Source organism: Silene latifolia, chromosome Y (genome assembly GCF_048544455.1).
Source record: "Silene latifolia isolate original U9 population chromosome Y, ASM4854445v1, whole genome shotgun sequence".
NCBI classification, from domain to species: Eukaryota; Viridiplantae; Streptophyta; class Magnoliopsida; order Caryophyllales; family Caryophyllaceae; genus Silene; species Silene latifolia.
Window position 1 is genome coordinate 231116499 of NC_133538.1, and position 11543 is coordinate 231128041.

Sequence of the window (11543 nt, forward strand, 5' to 3'; positions counted from 1 at the left end):
CATATATGGGCTTGAGATTATCCACAAACTTTTCCACGAGAGTAGCCTCATCCGGGCGTTCAACTAATTGAGTACTAGTCTTCCTCCACCTACTTAGGAAGTCGGTGAATCCTTCTTTGTCATTTTGGGTAAGAACCTCTAGAGTACGCATGTTGACTTGGATCTCGGCATTATCCGCATATTGTTTAGAGAACTCGATTGCGGCGTCTTCCCAAGTAGCGACCTTCTTGTGATCTAAAGTGTAGAACCATTGCTTCGGGATGGTGTCAAGAGATGAAGGAAAGATCCTTAAGAACATATCGGGTTTGATGCCTTTGATAGACATGTAATCCTTGAAGGCACGGATGTGGTTCAAAGGGTTCTCATGTCCTTTAAACTTAGGGATATCCGTCATGCTAAAGTTAGTTGGCAATTTGGAATTGACGGCTTCATACTTGCGATTGTTTTCCCTATAAATGTCATCCCCCTTAAGGTACATCAATTGCTCCTCTAGGTATTGGAGTCTCTTCTCGCCTGCAGTTGTCCCTATGATAGGATTCTCATCCCCAGACTCGTCATCGGAGAAACGTAGTACTTCACTTTTAAGGGGAGGCAACCTTCCCTCTACATCAAAGATACGGCCTTCGATGAGTTCAAGGCGGTCATAGGTTTGGTTTTGGGTAACTTGCATTTGGGCTAGCGCGGCTAGGATTCGATCATTACTATCTTGAATTTGTTGGAGATTCGTTTCATCACTTGATCCGGGCATCTTGGAAACTGGATAAGAGATCGGCGACGAATCAAAACACGATCGACCATTCTATCACACTTTCTAAAAGAGGAGAAGTTTTGACTCGTGAAGTGGGTGTGTGCCACTTGTGTTGAGTGAATTTTGAAGAAAGACAAGGTCTTTGAAAATGTGTGTCCTAGTCAACTGTAGTGTAGTTGTAGGAGTGGACTCGAAGTGAGGTTTGAAATGGGCTTGGGGCCCGAATTTTGACACGACAAACGGACGGGGTTTTTGACCGGATTTTGCGCTAATTGAAGGCCTTTTTTTTTTTTTCGAAATTTTGTTTTGAAATTGGGTTTTGATTTTTGAAAATTCGTCATGATTTGTTTAGAAATGGTGATCACGTAAGGTTTACATATTTATACAAGCATTATAACGGGATGCTGAGTGCATTTAAAAGGGTTTTGGTTTAAAGGGTGGGTTGCCATACCGAACCATCAAACCCGAAGTCTGTGGAGAGGCTCGTGCCAAACAAGAGTAAGGCCGATTCCTAGTCCATTTCCTCAAGTAGTGAAGGCCCTTGATACAAACAAGAGTAAGCATCATGGTATGGATGACGTCAATCGCTATCCATCCTTAGGCCCAAATAAGAATTAGGACCGTTTAGACGGGACGATTGGTCGAATGGGTTGGGTTGGGCCTAGGAAAGCCGAATAAACGATCTAGGAAGACCGAGTTATGAAAACCGACAATTGTCTTGTACAAACTTATTCCCTAACCTTGTTCAAGTTTCACCCTTGGCTACACGTAAGTGTATTATCCCAATGAGTCGCCAAACCGTGGACATGCGGGCCGCCGCCGGGGCGCTTGGTGAAGGTCGAAAAACAAGCGTTTGCATTTTGTATGGAGTCGCCACCAATTTTTATGGGAAATTGGAACCGTTCGAATACCTCGTGTCATGTCAAGACACAAAGTAGTGACATGAACACTAAGCAATCGTTACCCTTAGCATTCTATGTCTAGAATGACTCTCGTGGATGCCAATGAACACGGGTGTTCACGGAGATCTGGAGTAAGGGGTGAGGGTACGTATTAGGAAGCTCTTTTGATCGAACACCTAATCCCGCCCGCCTCGATAGCGGCCTCTACTAATGATTAGGGAAGTTATTCGTACTTGATATATCGTCGGCTACATGCATGCAATGCAACATCCAAGTTTTAATCCTAGCATGTGAAGATTTAACTAAGTCGGTGAACACGTAATTAGCATACAATTGGGTCGAAGTAGGATTTAATGTTGATTTACATGTGGAAACATACAAATGATAAAAGAAATACAGTAAAGAAAATTACAATAATGAAAATTACATTAATTACAATGGAATAGGCGATTTATGTCGAAAATACCTTTAAAAACGGATAATTTGAGAAAAAGAAATAAAAGAAGGAATAAACGAATAGGAATTAGCGATATATTACGGATAATAGTTAGACTAATACGTAATCTAATTAAACTATGTCAAGGCAGAAACGGAGTTCGTGACGAAACCATCTCGAACAGCGCAAGAGATCGCGCCCTCGGAAGAGGCGCAGCGATTCTTTGCGTCATTTCCAAGGGTGAGTTCTGGCCAATGGCGAACGCAAATCGTTAATGTCGATTGGTAAATTTAATGATTGATTGAAATATTTATTCGGATGGAAGTGATTAATAGGTTAATTACATGTGAAGGATGGTCATAAAAGCGATAAAACATGCATGAGACGGATGCAAACGGATTAATTACAAGGTTGAATGATTAATTAGTGACATCGGTGAATGAAACAAACTAAACATGATGAATTAATGACAAGTTAATGACGAACATGCGAATAAACAGATTAAACTATTTCAATGACGAGTTCCAGAAACTCAATATGAACAAATTGAATCTCTAAAACCCGGGTTTGAATTTAATGACGAAAACCCGTAAATATCGGATTATTTGGGATTTAAGTCGGATTTATGATAAATTAAAACACACTAATGATGAATGATTATAAATATACATGGAATTATTATGATGCTACAACGAAGAATTAACAAGCGAACAAACAAAAGAAAGAATTTCGAATACGATTTACAGAGGACAAACGAAGAAGAAAGGAAGCAGGAACTGCGGCAGCCTCACGAAGAGGCGCAGCAGGAACTGCGCTCCTTGGAAGAGGCGCAGCAGTTGCTGCGTCCTTTCTCGATGGTTATCTACTGGAAATCCGCAAAACAGGTTTTAACAAAGGGTTTTCGAAATCGATTTTAACGGTATTTTCGACATAAACCTTACAATTGATGATACGAAAAGTAAATACAATAAATAAATAAGGATTATACACCCTCAGACTTACATATTGACGAAACGAGAAGAACTAAGATATCGATTAGTGATGCTCGACGCGAATGCAAGGAAAGTGCCCTCGTAAGAGGAAAACGATTGAAACAAATTGATTAATTAGATTGATTATTGTGTAGTTGGTCAAATTGGTCGGTCATGCAAACGGGGAGGCTGGTACCCGGAAAGATCCGAGCTTACGTGGTCGAAAGTTCAAGCACGTAGGCGCCAATAAGTAAGAACAAAGTGTAGAATGCAAAGGGAGAAGAGAAGGGCGGACACTCGCGTGAGAAATATGAGGAACGAAGGCTCCTATTTATACTAATCACACGACGGGAATTAGGGTTTCGGAGACTCTTTGGTAGTGAATCTCGGAAAGATATGAAAAAGATACGTAAGACATGCAAAGAAGGGCCTGGGAAAAGGCGCAGCAGCCACTGCGTCTCTTGGAAGAGGCGCAAAGACTGGGCTTGCGTCTATTCCCAGGAGGTTTCCTCCTGCTGAAGAAAGATTTCCGCGTTTGAGTTATGGTAGGACGGAAATAATTCGATTATCTTATGAATATTGCGGGATATTATTTGCCAAAAGATAAAATTTGTTAAAATATGGAATAGAAATACCCGGAACATTCCAGACTATTCTGACTCGGGATTTAACAGTTATCAGAAAATGGAGACGGTTTTTGACCCGGACTCCGAATGTACTCTAATTACTGCCAAAACGACCGTATCGGGACGCAGATTACAACTAAGAGGTCGAAATTTAATATTTGAGCAATCACTTGACGACAATCTTACGAACTGTCACAAATCGTTCCGCGTATCAAACATGCGGCCCAATCATCACCGGGTGGTTTGCGGGAGGTGCAGAAACGATGTATCTACACTTGGGTGTTCTGTTACGTTATATTCTACTTTTGGTGATTTGCAGGTTGAATCACGAAAGACGCGGATAATTGATGTTCAATGGAAAAATTGATGTATATACTTGGTCATTTTTTGTTAGTTTTCATTTAGTTTTCATCTTGCTTAATTGAATATGTCAGTTATTGTAATGTAGAAACTCTAGTATTTGTAGTTATTCCAATGTAGAAACTCAGTTATTGTAATGTAGAAACTCAGTTATTGTAATGTAAAACTCTGGTATTTATAGTTATTGTAATGTAAAAACTCAGTTATTGTAACCAGTAAATCGTGTTATTGTATTGAGATGAAATTCAAATATATTCAAATTTCTATCTTGTGTTTGTTTTCATCTTGTTTAATAGCATAAATAGTCATTTTCAGTCAATCAATAAATGAGATTGGTTAATCCAATAGCAAAATCTGAATAATGAAATAACGGAAAATTCACGTGGTACCCTCGAACTTTTCAATTTTGCACGCGGTACCCAACTTTTTAAATTTGTGCACATAAAATCCTTGAGATTTAATTTTCAAGCACAACGTGCCCTTTTTATCGTTCTTAAAATTTTCAATTGAGCATAAATCATAGCCCAGAAATCGGAATTGACTATTTTTTTTTCCAAATTGATTACCTCTTCAGGATCTATAAATTGATAAAACGAAAATGGTCATTCGGAAATTTAAGATCGAAGATATGGTTGATTTGAAATTTTCGTTAAAAAAACCCGTTAAAATGTCAGTCGACAATTTTTTTTCTTCACAAATTGTAGATTATGACGAGATATTCATTCTAAGATAAAAAAATTGTCGATTCTGAATTCCGGTTTAGGAGTTATATGCAGTTGAGTTTTTTTATAGCGACAAAAAGGGCATGTTGTGCATGAAAATCAAACATGGAGGGTATCATGTACATAAACATAAAAAGTTGGGTACGACGTGCAAAATGGCAAAGTTCGAGGGTACCACATGAATTTTCCGATGAAACAATAATATATAACAAGGTTAAAAAAACCACTTACTTTCATTATATAACAATTTTGTTTCCAACACATTACACTTAAATATCTCCAACAAATTATATCTAAACATCATCATAATTACATCTAAGCATTTCAAATAATACATCTAACAGTAGTAACATCACAAATATTACATATATTTATCTCCAATACAACATAAAAGTATTTCTTCCAACGAGAACCGTGTCTTGTTGTTGTTTTCACCCTTCTTCCAACAGTAGTTCTTTCTGTTGAGAACCATGTTTTACCTATTGATGAGGGCTGAACCAGCAGAAAACAAAAGCTAAGTGAAATATCGAAATAAAAGAAAATAAAGAGGTAAGTTATAAATAACTATGCAACTATAAGCAGATTATATAAGACCGCAACAATAACTCCAAATTAAAATAACTAAATTAAAACAGTACAATAATTGAGATGTAATATTACTATAATCAACTTAAACAAATTATTGAGATGTAATAACTCCATCTTACAACAACTCTAATTTGAAATAACTAATTTAAGGTAATACAATAACTAAAGTTTGAATAATAAATTAACTCGGTTAAAGCAATGCAATAACTATTATTAATAGAATATATTCTAGCATATATAGCAAACAAGAAATAATTACAAAATACAATAACTGAATTTGAATAATACAATAACTCGGTTAAAGTAATATAAAAACTGTTATTAACAGATTAACACAATAAACAAGAAATAACTGCAAAATACAATAACTGAGTTTGAATAATACAATAACTCGGTCAAAGCAATACAATAATTAACACCAACAAACAAAAATTCGACAGCGTGATGCTTGAGACATCTTGATTGTTGTACAAAGTGAGTTTCTTACTTCCTGAAGTCTCAAACAGTGAGACGGACTAAAAATCAGACAACCCTATGATAAGAACGATATTGAAGACGCACAAATCAGATCTAGAAAAACAAAACTAGCATTTACCTATCGTGAAATGGAAGACAAATACGAAGATGAAGCGAAAAGACAACCAAATCAAAACGACGAAATCTCCTTAATTGATGACAAATTTGAACGAGGATGATGAAAATTAAGGATGAAGATTGAGTTAGTAGCCTGTAACTTGAACCAATTTGAACGAATTTGATGAAGATTGAATTTGATAAATTTAAACGAGATGTTGCTGTTCTTTTTTTTCCTGGCTTTTTAGGGGAGAAAGAGAAGAGAGAGATTGATTTTTCTAATAATAAGGGAGATTGAGAGAAAAGTGAGTATTTATAGGTTAAGCAAGATTTAATCTTAGCCATCCATCTTAGATAAAAGCAATGGTCCAGATTTAGATGGGTAACTCACCAAAAATACCTAAATCATATAAATAGATAGATAGATAGATAGATAGATAGATAGATAGAGAGAGGGGAAGAGAGAGAGAGAGAGAGAGAGAGAGAGAGAGAGAGAGAGAGAGAGAGAGAGAGAGAGAGAGAGAGAGAGAGAGAGAGAGAGAGAGTTCTTATTAGTCCCCTATATCCATTGAGTCCTTAAGTCTTTCTAAGGGTCATTATATGGACTAGATGGATGGTTGAGATGGATGGAGAATGGATGGGTTAAAGACTACCGAAAAAAAGGAAAAAAAGGTGGATGGTTGGATTGACATGGATGGTTAAGATTGAAGAAAAAAAACTTATCACTAATCAATTCCTATCCTATAATTAATTGCCTTTCACTCTCTAATCCCAAATTTTAATCACTTTTGAGTTTGAGTGATTAATGAGTGTAACTCTGATATTGTAGGAGTTTAAGAGTGTAACTCTAAGTTGTATGAGTGTAACTTTGATTTTTAAGGCGGTTTTGTAAATAAGTTGTACGAGTGTAACTTTGATTTTTTAAGGCGGTTTGTAAATAAAAAATTTGAATTTATACAATTTTAACATTTTAAAAGTGTAACTTTGATGGTTTACGAGTGTAACTTTGTTCTTTTTTGAGTCGATTTTGTACATAAAAAATTTGAATTTATGTAATTTTAACATTTTACGAGTGTAACTTTGATGCTTTACGAATGTAACTTTGTTTTTTTTTAAGTCGATTTTGTACATACAAATTTGAATTTATATAATTTTAACATTTACGAGTGTAACTTTGATAATTTACGAGTGTAACTTTGATTTTTTAAGTCAATTTTGTACATAAAAATTTGAATTTATCTAATTTTAACAATTTACAAGTGTATCTTTGATGTTGTACGAGTGTAACTTTTGTATGTTAAGAGTGTAACTTTAGTATTTTTAGGTCATTTTGTATAAAAAAAAAAATTTGAATTTTATTACATGTTGAATTATGTAATTTTAACACAATTTTATGAGTTTAAGTGTAAATTCAGTACTTAATGAGTGTAACTTTAATTCTTTTTAAGTGTAACTTTAATCCTTTGGGTGTAACTTTTGTCCTTTATGAGTGTAACTTTAGTCCTATATGAGTGTAATTTTAGTCCTATATGAGTTTAACATTAGTCCGACCACCGACAAACACCGCCACTGTCCTCCACCACCAACGCACACCCACAAAAAAGTAGATCTAAAAAGAAAAAAAATATGAAAAATGAGTGTAACTTTAATAGACTACGAGTGTAACTTTAAAGAGAACAAAAAAAATAGATCTGAAACCACTACAATAACAAGACGAGATTTTAAATACGAAATCTGAAAAAAAAATATATCAAGACAAATTTTAACAAATACTCCCTCCTATTCATTCATTTTGTCCCCCTTCTATTTTGCACAAGAATTAAGAAAATGATTTAGGACCACACAAAATACTCTATTCCACTCTACCCCACATGTAATTAAATTTGGACCACGCAAAAGTTACCAAAAAAAGGAAAGAGGGACAAAAATCCGACTAGCTTCGATAAGGAAAGAGGGACAAAATGAATGAATAGGAGGGAGTATAAAACAAGACAATATTTGAAATACGAAATCTGAAAAAAAAATATACTTCGTGTTTTCCAGATCTGGGTTTGAATATGAACAAAATCGACTTGAATATAAACAAACACCCACAACAAACCATAACACTAATTTTTTATTTATGTTATTATAACACCACTTTTCAAAAAAAAAAAAAAAAAAAAAGCGATAAACAAACACACACGACACCAGCACATAAACAAATAATACCATATAAACAAACACCATATATGGAAATAGAGAAAAGATGGTAGAGGAGGAGGCATGAGGGCGGCAGTAGCAGGCGACGTGAGGCGCGGCTCATTAACTCGGATCTGAGAGGAGGAGGTGAGGTGGTTGGTTGGTGTTGTCGGATATGAGGGTAATGGTGCGAAAAGAGGAGGTGGTGGGGAAGGAGGTGGTCATGGTGAGTCCAGATCTAGAGGGAGGGAAAGAAGGTGGTGGCTGTTGTTTTTATTGGTTGCAGTGGCGGTTGTTGAGAAGGAGAACGAAGGTGGTGTTTGTTGCATGAGTTGGTGTTGTTTTTTGGCGGTGGTGGTGGTTGTTGTGGGTGACGGCAAGGGGATGCGGGTGGATTTGGTGGTCAGATCTGGTGGGTCTAGGTGGCGACAGGCGGGGTGGTGGTGGTGCGTGGAAAGAGAAGGAAAGACGATGGTGGGGCTGGTGGTTTCGGGTGGGGTTGGTGGTGAGTGAGGGAGGGATTTTTGATTTATTTGGATTTTGGGTTTCATTGGATTATTAAGTGAGAAAATGAATGAAATTGTGTGAGGTGGGTGAGAAAAAAAATTATATATAGTAAATTAGTGATGAATTAGTGATTAATTGTGTGATTATGAGAAAGAGTGTTAAAACACTTACTGATGGCTATGAAGTGTAACTCTCTGCTCAGCCCCCCATCCTCCTCTTCCATTGAGTCCCTAAGCCCTTCTAAGGGCCATTGGATGGACTAAATGAATGGTTGAGATAGATAGAGAGGGAATGGAATAAGGACTACCAAAAAAAAAAGGAAAAAAATGTGGATGGTTTGATTGAAATGGATGGTTGAGATTGAAAAAAAAACAAATTATTACTAATCAATTTTGAGTTTCAGATTTGAGGAGTGTAACTCTTATGTTGTATGAGATTTAAAAGTGTAACTTTGATTTTTAGAAGCGGTTTTGTATGCAAAAAAATTGAATTTATACAATTTTGACATTCTAAAAGTGTAACTCCAACATTTTACGAGTGTGACTTTGAAATTTTTTGAGTGTAATTTTTATTTTTTTATGACGAAAAATTTAAATTTATTTAATTTTAACATTTTACGAGTGTAACTTTGATGTTTTACAAGTGTAAATGTAATATTTTAAGAATGTACTTTTGAATTTTTTGTGACGGAAAATTTGAATTTATATAATTTTAATATTTTAAGAGTGTAACTTTGATGTTTTACGAGTGTAAATGTAATATTTTAAGAGTGTAAACTTGATTTTTTGATTTTTTTTATGACGGAAATTTTAAATTTATATAATTTTAACATTTTACGAGTGTAAATTTGATTTTTTAGGCAATTTTCTATATAAAAATTTGAATTTATATTATCTTAACATGTTACGAGTGTAAATGTGATGTTTTACGAGTGTAAATGTAGTATTTTAAGTGTAAATCTGATGGCCTACGAGTGTAAATTTGAAGGTTTACAAGTGTAAATTTAATACTTTACGAGTGTAACTTTGGTCATTTAAGAGTGTTACTTTGGTCCTTTATGAGTGTAACTATAGTCCGACCACCGACAAACACCACCACCCTCCTCCACCACCAACCCACCCTCATAAAAAAAGGTAGACAGTGTATAAAAACCTGAAAAAAAAAAAGTAAAAAAACTAGAACCGAAACCAAAAAAATAGAATACGAGTGTAAATCTTGTTCCGCAATTTTGATGGAACATTTACCCTTAGTCTAGTTTATTCAAACACATTTTTAGCATAGCTAAACAATTTTTTTTTTTTATTTTATTAACAAAAGATAAACTTAATGTAGAAAAATATAATTACGTATACTAAAATGACTATAGATGCACGAAAACGAATATTAGGTGCGTGAAAATTGTTACATGCATGAAAATGATTACTAGGTACATGAAAATATCTGGCTCTAGGTGCACGAAAACGAGTTCAAGGTGCACGAAAATTGTTAGATACATGAAAATAAGTAGTAGGTGCATGAGAATTAATAAAATATTTTTCGTCTCGATTTCCGTCAATAATTTATACTTTTTGGACGAAGAAATATGTTACCTAGCCATAACATTCTACGCCGAATCTAAATATATCGTTAGTTTTTAGAAAAAAAATTCGTAAGGTGGAGTTCTCACGGTTCTCACTATGTAGGTGGTTCTCACAGGATCCCAAATATATATATATATATATATATATATATATATAGAGTAAGGATCAAGTGAGTCCACCAAGAAACATTGAGTCCCTAAGTCCTCTTAGGAGCCATTGAAAAGATAGGATGGAGGGTTGAGATTGAAGGGGAAAAGGGAGGGATTAATGCTAAATGGAGGGGATTGAAGCTAATTAATCACTTTCCCTCACTACCTCCACTAATCCACCACTAATTTTACTATATAACATTTATTTTTCACTCACTTCTCTCTCATCTCACACAATTATCATTCCTCTCATCTCTCTAAAAATCAAAAACATTCAATTCCTCTCAAAAATCCAACAAAAATCAAAAATCAAATAATTCAAAAAAATCAAAAAATAAATTTCCCCCTCATCAGTCATCAACCGCCACCACCACGACACACCACCCACCACTCACACACCCGCCACCACCACCACGACGCACCTCTCCTGCCGGCCACTCACACACCACCATCCACCCACACACCCGTCACCACCACTCCCCGCGACAACCACACACGACCCGACCAAAAACGCCACACACAACCAACTCCCACCCTTTTTCTTCAGATCTCAGCCCCCGACAACAACCTCCCTCTCTCACCCGACTCCCTAACCGACCTCCCTCACTCGACTCCTCCCTCCAACCACAACCTCCAACCAGAACCGCAGATCTCCCACACGCACCACAACAGCCACCACCTTCCCCCGTCTTTTTCGAACACACCACCATCACCGCCTCCGCCTCCTTCAACCACCACCCTCACGCACCACAGCAGCCACCACCTTCCCACCTTCCCCGCTTTTGCACACACCACCACCCTCACGCACCACACCACCACCACCTTCCCCACCCTTTTTTCGAACACACCAAACCACCGCCTCCTTCAACCACCACCCACAAAGAACCGCTACTTACTCCTTTCTTTTTTCAGATCTGACCTCCTTTCTTTCTCTCTTTCTCGTTTTCCTTTTATTTTTTTTAAGATCTGATAACAACTACATGTGTATTTGTGTTTTGTTTTGTAGTTGTTGTGTTGTTTTTGTACATCTAACATGTCGTGCGTATTTGTGTTTTTTTTTTTTTTCCTCTCTTTCTCGTTTCCCTTTTTTTTTATGTTTTTATGTTTTTTTGTTTTTTTTTTTCTTATTTGTGTTTACAGACAATTACCACATTTTATTCTTAGATCTAAAAAAATATATAGTAGATTATTGAAAAATAA